Source organism: Typopeltis vanoorti, chromosome 20 (genome assembly GCF_054136105.1).
Source record: "Typopeltis vanoorti isolate ZY-2024b chromosome 20, IOZ_Tvanoo_1.0, whole genome shotgun sequence".
In the NCBI taxonomy this organism is placed as follows: Eukaryota; Metazoa; Arthropoda; class Arachnida; order Uropygi; family Thelyphonidae; genus Typopeltis; species Typopeltis vanoorti.
The window spans coordinates 71,554,518-71,568,660 of NC_143568.1; the positions used below are offsets into that span (position 1 = coordinate 71,554,518).

The 14,143-nt window shown below is 35.6% G+C and overlaps 1 protein-coding gene across 6 annotated transcripts in view; it reads right to left on the reverse strand.

Moving 5' to 3' along the window:
• Positions 1 to 14,143, reverse strand: part of LOC150095554 (latrophilin Cirl-like) — a 232,380-nt gene that overhangs the window by 188,130 nt on the left and 30,107 nt on the right. Inside the window, exon 1 of one of the 6 annotated variants that reach the window (XM_090410734.1) lies at positions 5,839 to 5,883. The exons of the other annotated variants lie outside the window; for them this stretch is intronic. The gene's annotated coding sequence lies outside the window, so the exon portion shown is untranslated. Of the gene's footprint in view, positions 1 to 5,838; positions 5,884 to 14,143 lie in introns of those variants that run through there. 6 annotated transcript variants of the gene reach the window in all.

Below are 14,143 nucleotides of genomic sequence, written 5' to 3' on the forward strand. Positions count from 1 at the left end.
ACCCTATAAAGACAATGCCCATCTAACCCTTCGGTAAAAACCAAAGGGGCAAAAGGCAGAGGCCATTAACAGTGGCGGTATAGTCCGCTAGGTGATAGCGGGGTGTAACGGTAATAGCAGGGTACGTTATCCCTGTTGCAAATCACAGGTCCCCTCGTTGGAAGACCCCCAATTAAGTAATTACAGAGACGTAGGTCAGCTAGAGGAGCGGCGACAGGTAAGTAAACCTGCCTTAGTGTACCTGTTTAGCCTGTAGGATCCATGCTTGCTGGGAAAACAACTTTATATAGACCATTGGCTTCGATTCCATCGAGTTAAGACTTGTCGAAAGAAGGGAGCGCCAAACTACAACTTGAGAAAATAAAAAAGAGTCACAAGGTAATCAGTGTGATCACAAATTGCACAGCAATAGACGTTAGGATGCGTGCAGGTTAACAGTCTTTGATGGGCTCTCCTGTCCAAATGAAGTTTTATGGTGCTGTGTGTCATACTACAATTGGATAAAAATAGAATACTGATGTGTGTGGTTTTACCGCTTCATTTGGAACTATTTATTTAAATCTGTTCTTCAATTGGATAGGGATGTTTTTAACATTCGCACACGCATTGAATTCCATGGCGCGCAAAGCAGAGGTGATTATACCTAGCACAATATGAACAATGTTCGAGTGGACGTCTGATTTTCATAGATAACTTTTGATTGCAATTACGTAGTTGAATCATTTAAGAATCTTAATTTATTTAATGTAATCTGTAGCTCTTTCTATGGAATACATAAGACATTTCAACAGAGGAGAATGAATTCTGATTGTGTTTCTTTAGAATGTTCATCGTAAAATCAAAGTTGTCAGTTATGTTTACGTCTATCTACAGAATTTGCTTTTGTAAACCAATTGAGTTACGATGACTCAAATTATATTATCCTATTTAAAAGAAAAAAATTTAGGCTGTAGGCAGTTGTCTTACGTAAATGTAGCACTTGTCATGTATGTACTATCTTTTCTCCTAAATTTGCAGTTTTCTGAATTGTAAACTATACTGGTTTGGTGGCGTAGCGATGGAGGCCAGTTATTATTTCTATTTTGTATATATTCCAACAAATGGTTGAGAAGTGCAAATTTGGGTCGGCCTTGGATTCATAACCCTGTCACTACGTCAGTAGATTAGTTTACATGTTAATTACTCCATTTTAATTTCGTACTGTCAGATTCTGCACTTTCATTTTATGTTTAAATTTGTATGCTGGCCTTGAGTCTGCAGCTGTTCTTTCAGAAAGTTTTTTTTTTTCCCCCATAAATATTCCGCACAAAATATATCAAGTAATGGCCAAGCTGTTGTATATCTATTTCACTGTAAGAAGCCTAGTTGAGCGCGGGGTCACCGCACTGGCATCGGTCATCGCTTTGGCCTTGATAGAAAAATATCCCCGTTGACATACTGTGGGGCCAACTGTCACCTAAAATCAGCAGACACGAACGAAGGGTAATCTTCGTTTCTCCACAGATGCTGATGCGGTTGACAGCCGGTCTAGGAAGGATTTAGATGTCTAGGAACAATCTGATATAGTTACACTCTATTTCCGACTGTTGTACTGTGCTGTAGCATTTGAACTGTTATCAATGGTATTTTTTTTTAATAAATTTCACATAAAAAAGATTACGGATTACAATTGTTTTGCAGTATAATCTACAACACAACCATGTCACTTTTTGGCTTTAAAACAACGACTTAGAAACATTACAATCTAGGACCTGTTTTTTAAAGCAACGCTAAATATTCTTATGGATGATATTCATAGAGTATTTACAAAAGTGTATTTACAAAACCCATCTGCATACAAGTAGCCAGTCCCTTACATGGCATACAAGTAGCCAGTCGTAAAGATATTTCAAGCAAAAACTTTGTTTACCTTATTTAAAATAAAGAATTAAGAATATAGTTTCTTGTAAAATATAATTTACTTTATAATTACTAAAAAAGTTTCATTTATTTCTTTTTAATTCCAGTATATTTTAATAATAACTTTATCTACCTTTTTTCTATTTCTATATGGGAATATTATTCTCGTATTAATTCAACACTCGATTCCCGAAAAGTCCTTTTTAGGACTTCCAGGGTGACAATGGCAAAATGCTATAGCCAATGAAGTTTTAACTGAGGCTCGGCTATTGCCGTTACCCAGCCATGACTAGAGCTTTTTAGCTCAATAACACTCTATCCATACAGATTTACTTCATTCAGATGACGGGATAAAGAGTCAAGGACTCAGTCCATCGCCCAGTTCTTTTAAGAACTCGGTGTTTTGTAAGTTTTCTACTTGTTTCACGTTAATCGCTTAATTCGATTAATAGCTTATATTAGGAATTTTAAAAATATCATAAAATACAAAAATTAAGTAACTATACATTCTTCATAGGAAAAAAATGTACGCATCGCGAGTAGTATACTCCATGCTTTATTTATATTTATATATATATATATATATTTTTTTTTTTCAAATATTTCTACTTTGTATAGAGGAAATGAATAGGAAAATACATTTTTAACATACGGCATGTAAATTTTCATTGTTCCTAATTGTCTGAAGGCAAATGGATTCACCGAACCCACTTTTGGCTTTTTACAAATATATTCCTCAGTTCTACCCTGGCAACAGTTACATGCGAGACACAATTCCCTGAAATATTAAATTTTAAGTAACTGAAAATGGATTAGCACATTTTAATACTTTGATTACACGTATACTTATAAAAATTTATTTTTTAGTTGCCATATATATCCTCAAACCGAACAAAAAAGCTTGCTACGAAAATATTTTTATATTTTCCCGTTGCCATTTCACTTTTAAAAAAAAGGGCGGGGTAGGAGAATTCTATTTGAAGCTCCTGATCCAAACCTTTTACTCTTATTGTATGCTTGTTATCGTAAACGTAATAATAAGCACTTTTATATAAACATCGAACTATTTTAATCACAGTTAAGAAGTACTGTGCTGACACAAAATTAAATTACGAGCGCCAACACTCATTATCTCCGAAAACTCCGTAACTAATAGTGACAGTAAAGATTGACGTGTTTAGACTTTGTCTAAGCAATGTAAACCATTCGTTCCGCTGTCTTACACAAAACTGCTGACTTTATAAACATTGAAAAACAGTTTTGTAAAGATAACCATTGAAAATAGAAATACTGAATACTTTGCATCTTACGAACCCCCCCCCCCCCGTAAAAAAAAAAGGTGTGTGTGATGGCTTGGCGTTCGTTTTCATCTGTTCCCCTGAAAGATGAGAATGCAACGCTCGCTTTATATAGATTAATAACAATTTTTCATTCTAATTAAAACACTTTATTAAAGAAGGGGGGGGGATAAGAAATCTTGAAGGATTTCTTATCGAACATGCAACATGTCAGAGACAGTATTTATAATAAACAGAAGAAAAGCCCAACACATTAAAACTCTCTGAAAAAAAAAAAAAAAGAAGAAGAAAAAACGAAAGGATAAGAAAACAAAGAAAATAGAGAGAAAAGATGAGGCTAACTTGATGGCAATAACATTGCTGGCTGTGGCGAAGAGCACAGATCGATAAAACGGACAGACTTGTCGATATTCTAAAGTGGGCTGAATCACCAATTCCCTGTAGCGTTGGGTGTTTGGGATGTGCTAGCGGTAGCGTAGGTCGACAGTTAATCTGGCAGTAATGGAAGTGCTAGAGCGAAGGAACGGCTACTTATGGAAAGAGTGGTCGCTAATGACCTCTAGCAGAAATCTCCCACCTTCTCAGTACACCACCTCCTCCCCACATACCCCTCTCTTCTCTTCCATCTTTCCCACCCACAGCAGAAACAGACCCAAAAGCAATTACCTCTCCTTTGTATCATCGACTTTGAGGGTTCATACAGAAATATCCATAATGCATTGGGATTATACGCTTGTAGCAGCAACCTTGCTACTTCGTATTTATTAAACTTCATATCCACATCCACTTTTGTAGGGGGGAAAGGACGGGGGGGACAGAAGAAAAATCATTTTTGCAACCCTTAATTTTAATAACAGTGGTTGAACGGTTATGGGCCATATTGTTAGGTCGGATTGAGAGCACTTTCCACGGATTAGTTCTTCGTATTCGAAGAATATTGTGCGGAAAGTAAACTACCGATGACGTATTACGAAAACATTACACTCGTCCACCTCTTGTGTATTTGTTTCTAATGAATGGACTTCGTATGGAGATTCTCTACGATTAATTCTGTATTAGAAGCGGCTCCGTTAGGTTGAAATCCGCTTTTCTATTACCTTTCAGTAAATATTCGAAGCTATTAAAAACGCTGCTGAATAACAGAGAAAAAGAATTACAATATATATATATATATATATATATATATATATATATATATATATATATATACACACGCGCGCGCGCGCGCGCGCGTACATTCCCTAAAAACCTTTCCTGTAGATCCTAGATAAGTTTGCAAGTTTTGTTTACTCTTTTCAATATGTTTGTGAAAACGACTTCGAAATTTAAAAACAATTGGTGTTAGGATTCCCCGTCATTTTCTCTCAATGTAAATTTAGAGTTCAGTTGGCACCGTAATATATATGTAAATAGACTACTCTGTGAATACAGCTATTCTTATCCTTTAAAAGTCAGAATGATTTTGGAGAATCGGTGTAGTATTAGCATACATGCAATCCACTCAAATCGAAAAATGGAAACTATTTAGATAAAATCAAGAAAGAGGGATGGAGATTCCACTGGAAGAGTCATCGCAACTTAAATTAACTCGGAAGTTAAACAAGAAAGGCTGATTTGTAAACATTCGCGATGTTGATCTTCCATTTCTCCAATATTCAATTTAAATTATACTTTTTTTTTTTTTTTTACAAATTCGAAACTACAAATTCTTTTAAATAATAATTCGTGTATTTAACTTTTCTTTTGTTTATTTTTCTCTGATTTAATTATTGTGATATGAAATGTCTTCTATTCTCTCCTAAATGTACATTAAATTAGATTGTAACATAATATTGAGAATGGATATTAAAAGCTAAGCCTAAATCTAATAATTCAGAATAAATACCGATTACCGTTAGTTTTCCCTCTTTTGTACTGATTAGTTTATCCCCATGACTCAATAATCATGTTCTTAAGAGAGGTAACATTAATACCATCATGAGTCTTGACACACACAAAAAAGTCAGGTGGTTCACACCGAACAATGAAAATCATGTAGCATCGGCCAGTTAATTTCAAATGACGAATAAATGATAGATAACTGGTGTCGAGCCGAGAAGTGAAAATCATCTCCCAGCGTAGGATTAATTTCGAATTACAAATTAAATCACATACTTCGTTATAGATCAGTTCTAATTATTGATCTTACTAGGTTAAATATATCTGTTAATTTGTTAGTGCAAGTTTTGAAGAGTAACATATATTAAATGATCTCAGTAACTGAACATTTCCATACACATCCTCCCCTCACTTCACTGAATAGCGTGGATTCATATTAAGGAGAATCACCTTTCTGGTTCTATAAACTCAAACAGATGCATGCTGTTCTAACAACGAAAATAGTTAACAACAGACAACAGATGGCAACTGCCGCTTGAAGTTACTATAGAAACAGCCGTGTGACTCATACCCGGATAACTCAGTGTTATATAGATAAAGGCGACATAAGGGTACACATAAAAAATAAATAAAACAATAGGTAAAACATTGCCCATTTTCTGTTTTCATTTTTTAATTATCAAAAAATAATTTTTATAATTAATTTTTGGATATATAATTATTTAAAAATATTCAAATATTTCAATAAGAATTAAAAACCTACTCAACAGATTGTGCGTCATCAAAAATTCATCTTTCTAACGTCTATATTTCCATGTGTAAGCATGTTATGAAGTAAAAGAAATCTTCAGTTGCAGACAAGGTTGAAATAACAGTCACATGCCTGATATCTTCAGTAGTGTCGAATGTTCCGCGTGACATAATAAAAGTTCAGCATGTGGATATCTTGAGTAATTGCATTACCGATAGTTTCCAATAAGGAAGTTCATTTGAGTGAAATTTCCGCTGTGCGCTATCTGAAATTTGTAAATACTGAAATTTAAGAGAGCTTTTTTATATACACAGTGAAACTTATGGCATTAAAACCGCATATTTATTTTTAAAAAATCTTGCGCAATCGTTTTAAATGATACATATCAAATAATCACATTCTGTCTGTCAATGGCTACGTTAGATTATTTTAAAAAAATCTGTCGTCTGGTTAGTAATTATTTACGCTTAAGTCATGATTAAAAACGCATGCGCTGAAATAAGTTCTACATGCGCATGCGCGAAATACGTTCCACAAATATATCATACCGATAGTCGTAAGTTTCCAGTTTTTAATGATTTTCAGGCGAAAAAATCGCCTGAAAATCAAGGATATCATAAAAAAAATGTATTTATATAAGATTAGGCCTCAACCAGCGGGATTATCAACTGCCTGCGCTTATAAACATTTTTTATAATAAAATTATTTGTGCCAGCAACTGAACTGAAGTTATTACGAGGGAACAGTGGCGCCACATGACGGAATTACTTTCATAGATGGGGTTATATTTTTGGTAAAAGGGCTGAGTATATCTTCGAAAGATGTTCACGTACTAAATACAGCTGCGGGCGATTTTAAGGACACTAATAAAAGTGACTGAGAGAAGAAAAAAAGATTGAACAATGCGAGAAGGGGAAAGGCAGTAGAAGCGTGATAATAAAAAAAGTTCGCTAGAAATTTACGGCCTGAAAGCACGCAGTTTTACGATACAGATTTTCAGAAAAATGAGGCTTCGTTGGCAAGTGTTATTTTTATATTTCATGTTTATTATAAGAGGACTCCAACTTTGGGGTATTGACACTTGATTATTGTGGAGGAGGAAACCTTATTCCACTGTTATCAATTCAACCTTAAAATAAACAAACACCTCCGTCTTACTAATATCTTATACAGCGACTGTCTCCAAAAGAATAGAGTTCGTCAAAACCTTCCCATTCAAGTAACTGTTGCGATTGCGCACAATAGCAGTCTTATAAAATGCTTTTTTTAATATACATCTTACAAGAGTATATAATACTGACGCCCGCTTATCGGAAGTGGCTTGAAAAGGTTCCATTTGTATCAAAAAAATAATTAAAATGGCTAATTACTATAATTACTATATAAATAAAGGTTATTAGTTGGGAATTCAATTTTTATGCTCCAGTAGAGAGCTTTTATACTAATGTCAAATATAAATTATTGGGACCCGAGCCAGGAACACGTGTTTACAAGCGAGTGGAAGTCCAGAATTTGATCCAGATTGGCTTTCCCTCTTCGTTTTCTTACACATAACACGAAATCCATACGGACTGATGATTTTCTTGTGAAATTCTTCACTGAATCCAGCATTTCTTCCACTACTGGAAGTACCGATCCCTTTGAGATTGGTGGTACTTCCGATCTCAAACAAAACGGTCATAGGGGGTTGGATTTGGAGGAGAGAAGGTGCTGAGAGTACGGAAACCACAGCTATGTGGTTTCCGTACTCATGCAGAAATGTCTGCTTTCAACGCAAAAATTTCTGCATCTGCGCATGCGCCATTTTTCTATCAAGGAATATCTTTCTTCAAACGCCTAAGGATACCCAAGTGATGCTGTTGGTTGACAGTTTGGTGCCTGGGGGAATGAATTCCTCATGACTCTTCACAGTCAAAGAAACACACTCGTGTTTTTTGATATTCTACAGGACCTGTCTGGCTTTCGTCGGATGGACTTTTCCTGATAATTGGTGTCTGCAATATTTCAAACGCCTCTGAAGCAGTTCTACTGATTTTAAAGCAAAATATGAAGGCAAAGTTAGTAACAAATCTCTCCTCTCCCATGTAACCACTCCAGATATTCTGAGATATAATTTATTATTTTTAACATTTAACATTCCTCGCAACCTTAGTAGAAGAAACACGAAGTCTGGGAACCACTTAAGGATATAATTAAATCCTCACCATAATTACATCCCATTCGCTTTCCAAAACCATGCAATCTCCTAAATTTCATTTTCAGAGAGGAAATATCGCGACTGCTTTTGAAGAATTGAGCCCTGCTAGGCCTAGGAACATTCATCCGCTTCAGATAGAGTGGAAAGATTTTCTAAATCTGTGAAATGTTCCTATAAACGGAATTACTGGTAAACACTTTCCCATTTTCTAGATTTCTTCCCAAAGTAGTTTCAGCCGCCCTCCCGAAAAAATTAATGGTCGGATTGCCCTATGAAAAAGCGGTGTAAACAGTTAAATTCTCCATTTTTTGGTATTATTTTCTCTTAAGACAGCCTTTCACCTCATTTATTTTTTCCTTATCTATCTTTGTATATAAACCTTTCTAGAAGATTGCGTTTTTTTTTTTTTTTTCTTAGAAGATTGCCTACAAACACCTGTAACACGTACCACTTGGAGGAAGACTTATACGGAAAAAAACTTTGAGTGTAAACATCATTTGGCTTCTCTAAACATCCGCAGCGTCTGTAGGCGAATGTGATAACTAATGGGCGCAACGGTCATGTTCTAAGTGATAACGAGAGGATCAATTCTTATATTATTATTTATGATTATTATTGAACTCTCTGACGATAGAAACGGAGGTTTAAACACGTCGGCGAGATCCATATTTATTGGAAGGAATTTATTGACAGATTTGCATTAGATCTCCTTTGCAAACTGTCGACTTGACATATCAGATTGCTTTTCCGGTTGCCATGGTTACCGCGAACAGTTTCGAAAATACGATTTAAGGATGTTGTAATATAAACGATAGTACAAGTACTCGAGGATTTAACCGAGCTTTCAGGAAATGATGTTGTGTGATGCTATGAATAAAAAAAAAAAAAAAAAATCTGATAGTTGAAAAACTGGATTGCTGTATACGCAAAAGGAACCACAGCTATTTTCAATAGTGATCACAGGATCAAGGTATACGAGGAAAAGGGTAAGTTGTTCCCGGCCTACATGTTTAGGGAATGGTTTGGTGGACAGAATTTATTGATTTGTATTCCCGAGGCCCGTAATTCATAGATTTGCTCCGAGTTTGGCCTAGCAGGACTATGTATAACAAGTTCGGAAATATCTTAGAGAAAAGCGAGAAAGCACATGAAAACTTAATATTTGTATTCAGGGACTAGAAATCTTATGCATTAATTAATATAAATGAAGATAGACTCCTTCAACAGAACCGAAATGTAAATTATTTTAAAATCACCCTTATACTTGAAAAGAATACAGATTCCACAGGAGTCTGGATTACTATTTATGCATTAGGTTTTGAATTACACTTGAATTATTCTCAGTGGTGTTGCTAGAGCTTTTGCCGCCCCAAAAATACTACAAAAAAGTCAAAACGACGTATAGGGAAATAAATTAAAACATTATGTTTGTTTTTGAAGTAAAACTTTAATTCCAACATTCTAAAATGTTATTTTTCTTGCTTTTCTGTTAGCAAAATTGTCGATGACATTGGCGAAGTCTATTTTATAGTAATGTAGGGTAGGTAATTCTTAATCAATTTTATTTAGAAAAACTCCTCTCACAACTAGCAACACTTACAGCAATTGTGAAGAAAATTCGCAATAGTATTACAATATTTGGAAATGAGTTCTCGAGACTGTATTTTAGAATTAACTGCAAAAGTTCAAAGTGACGCCCGGGGCAGACTGCCTCCTCCGCCCCTCCTTAGCTACGCCCAGAGCCGGTCGGAGAGTATCAGATGCCCCAAGGCAAAGAAAATTTAGGCGCCTCTATACATTGTCTGTCTCTCTCTCTCTCTCTCTATATATATATACAGGGTGTTCGGGATAAATTTGACAGTTTCGTAAGGAAAAAGAAAATCTTCTTTGTATCTATTAAATTTAATGAATTGACAAAAAACATTACAGGCAGAGTTAATTACAATACTCTCAACAAGATTTACTCAAAATAACCACCATTAGCATCGATCACAGCTTCAATTCTGCTTCGGAACCTCGAACAAGCTGATGCTACAGTCTCCCTGGGAAGGGCCGCAAAAACTGTTTTAATTTTATCCATTAACTGGGCTTTTGTATTACTGAAAGTGCGATTGGTGTCTTTTTCAACTGCGCCCCATACAAAATAATCCATGGGGTTAAGGTCTGGGGAGTTTGGAGGCCAAACATTTGGACTGGTGAAGTCGTAGAAATTTTCAGACAACCATTTTTGACTTTTCCCAGAGGTGTGGCAAGGGGCCGAATCCTGCTGCCATACATACGGCCTACCATTGGCTACCCTTGTTATCCAGGGCTTGACTACAGTTAGCAACTCCACGAACAAAGCCCGAATTCCAATGCCAGGGTTCTTCAACACCTGTTCCTGCAGATTTGCGAGGAATTCTGCTGTACGAACCCAATCAGATCGTCTGCTAGGGATCTTTCTTCTTGCTACATCCTCGTAGTCACCATTGCAAGTCTCTAGTTCATGCCTCATTGTTTTTACTGTATTCAGGGAGCATTGGGCAGCAGTCGTAATATCCTTATTTTGATGGCGGGCACGAATCATCATGATACAAGTTATTCTCTTCCATGATTCAGGTGGGTTCCAGCTATCCATCCTTTCTGACATCTTGTATATGAATGAAGAAGGGTCCAAACTTTTAAATGAAGAGAAGTGTGTGTTAATACATGTAACTTACGGAAAAATATAATTAATTATAAATATGTCAAATTTATCCCGAACACCCTGTATATATATATATATATATAGTTTGTCATACTCACACAAACATAAGCCCCGAAGTCTTAGCCCAATAAGCGTGTCACGTGACCTCAGAAATTAAAATCGTGGACAATTGGACATATAATCCTGCCATATAAAGCAGATATTTAAAAAAAAAAAAAATCCAGAAAAAAATTACATTTTATTTATCAATTGGTAAAATTGTATATCCTATAATTCTTCACGTGTAGAATATGTGTGGTATCAAAATAAGTAGCTACTGAACATTTCTGTAATTTAATAAACATCAAAATTACTGAAAAAAAAATAATTAAAAAAACAATTTTGTATTAAATATTAAATTTCATTAAATGTTCATGAAATAATAGAAATTATTAGTATATATACACTATTAATACTTCAAAGATAACGTAAGAATCTATTATAATTTTTATACAGAGAAAAGTTAATTATATAATTATGTATTAAAAAATCATTTGTAGGAAAGTCGAGGGTTTGGGAACGGACATCATACTCTTGGAGGGTAATGGATGGCAATGCTGTTGCCAATGAAGCTCTAACTGAGGCTCGGCTATTGCTGTTACCCTCCTGCCATGATCAGAGCTTTAATAGCTCAATAACACCCTATCCCTACACTGTCCTCTACAGAGATAACGGGGAAGATGAAAAGCATTCTTGCTTCGCCCCTTTAAGCCAGTCCTTATAAGGACTATAAAATTAAAAAAAGGAAAGTCGAATAATTTTGGTTGCATTTATGCTTCTAAAATAAAATAAGTATTAAAATCAAAAATAAATAAACCGAACTCGAAATTCAAAACAATGAACCTCTTTGACAATTCAGAGAACTTGAATGACTGGCGCATTTATTGCGCATATTTACGGGGTTAATTATATAACGTAATTCAACAGTAAAGCTGAATAGAATGGAAGCTGAAATAAAACGGAAGTGTTCACAAAGCAGAACTTCGTTTTATTACCTTTTCAGACATCAATATAAATAGAAACAGTCGCATGTAACGCCTTCACTTCATAGGTTGTTTATACTCTTGCTACGTATTTACTCTTGTTTTTATTCAGCCTAGTGTACGGCTACAAATCGAAGTGGTAGTGAACCATAGAGGAAAAGTTATATTACAAACGGAGTTATTTAAATTTATATTCACGAAACCTGTTGCAGTTCTGCTGAGATAAGGAGAGGAGGGTCATAGCGCTGTGGAATCATGATGTGTGAAAACAGAAATTTCTCCCGTAACACGCGGGCATATTTAATTGATAGGATTAAAAATAAGAGATAAAAATGGGAGCGTCGACTGTTTGATGCCTACCACACAAACAGCAACACTTTGGAATATACCATTTTGGATATATTAATACAAACAATACAAAATATTCTCTGTAGTATAGCAATCGCTTCGTAAATAGATGAAGCTCATTTTGTAAAATACATCTGCACATAAAAAAAGTATTTTGCATTCTTAGAGTTCAAAATATCTATAGAATCGATTCTAAGTTTTATAAATAATAAAGAATTGAATTATATAAATTAAATAATTTAAATTTTAAAGTTATCTAAATTTTTTAAATAATTTATGCAATTTATTTGCAACACCTTTTAAAAATAAATAGAATGCTAAATATAAATGATTTCGCTCATACAGCAGAAGGAAGAAGGAAAATCGACCGTTAGATTAGATGCGGTGATTATTATTACCTTGGAGGGTAATGGATGGCAATGCTGTAACCAGTGAAGTTCTAACTGAGGCTCGGCTATTGCCCTCCTGCCATGATCAGAGCTTTAATAGCTCAATAACACCTTATCCTTACACTGTCCTTTACAGATAACGGGGAATATGAAAAGCATTCTTGCTTTCGCCCCTTTAAGCCAGTCCTTATAAGGACTATAAAGCAAAAGGAAGGTGGATCAGGGGAATCAATCGACCGTAAGATGCGGTGATTAATACCCTTGGAGGGTAATGGATGGCAATGCTGTACCAATGAAGTTTAACTGAGGATCGGCTGTTGCTGTTACCCCCTTGGGCGCTGAGATTCGAGAGTTTTGAGTTCGCTCTCTTAAGGTTTTTGTCTTAAGGGAGCAATTTGAGTCTCCGGGGAAAGTGTTCTCCGGCACGGCCCGCGGAGGGGCTTTGTCCGTGAATACTTTTCTTTGGAATTTGAGCGGTTCTGCTCTGTGGTGAGGGAGCCCGTCACTGAGTGGAACCAACGCTAAGATATGGACGGTCTTCTTTCGCCCACTATGGAGTGGCCTAGAGATCGTGATCGTCTGAATTTTTTTGAGTTCACATTTACTTAAACAGTCGGTGATTGATTCATTCAATCCAATACCCTTGGAGGGTAACGGATGGCAATGCTGTAGTCAATGAAGTTCTAACTGAGGCTCGGCTATTGCTGTTACTCTCCTGCCATGATCAGAGCATTAGGGTTACCAAGTTTACTCCTAATCCCAAGTAAGCAAACAGTTAAGTTTGCGCCTGAACGTAGTTCAAGTCTAAAGGTGGTGCAACACCAGGACAACTCATTGTAAAGGTGGGTAAAGCTCTGATCACTATTCTTAGTATTTTCCATAATGTAAAGCACATCTCACTAAGAGATGTATAGCAATACATTATGGGTGGGGTCACTACCCAGACCGGTTTCAACCTTTTTTTGAGGTCTCCTCGGTGAGTAGCTAGACCCTAAATACCAAGATTTTAGTAATACAGAGCCTTCTCAACTTTACAAGGTGTTTTTATTTTGAATAAGAATGTGTGGAGGAGATATAGATATAAATAAGATTTTTTAACTTGGGTAATGTATTAGGGTTCCCAAGTAATTTTATAAACTTGGTTATTTTACTCTTAATCCCAAGTAAGCAAACAGTTAAGTTTGCGCCTGAACGTAGTTCAAGTCTAAACGTTTATTTATTGCCCTGGTGTTGCACCACCTTTAGACTTGAACTACGTTCAGGCGCAAACTTAACTGTTTGCTTACTTGGGATTAGGAGTAAAATAATCAAGTGTATAAAATTACTTGTAACCCTAATATTTACTAAAGTTAAAAAAAACTTACATTTAAATATATATATATCCTTACATAGTCCTCTACAGATAACGGGGAATATGAAAAGTATTCTTGCTTCGCCCATTTAAGCCAGTCCTTATAAGGACATAAGCAGAAGGAAAGGGGGGGGGGAAAGAGCACTTCCCTGTGGAAAAAGGTTGAATCATGTAAAAGGCAGTGATGAACTGGAATTCTAAGTACTCATACTTTTCTACTTATATATATATAATATATATATATATAGTGATATTCCCAAGCAAGAACGTACATCAAGTGTCTCTGCTTATGGGTACAATAAGATTGTGTAAGTTAATATTGAA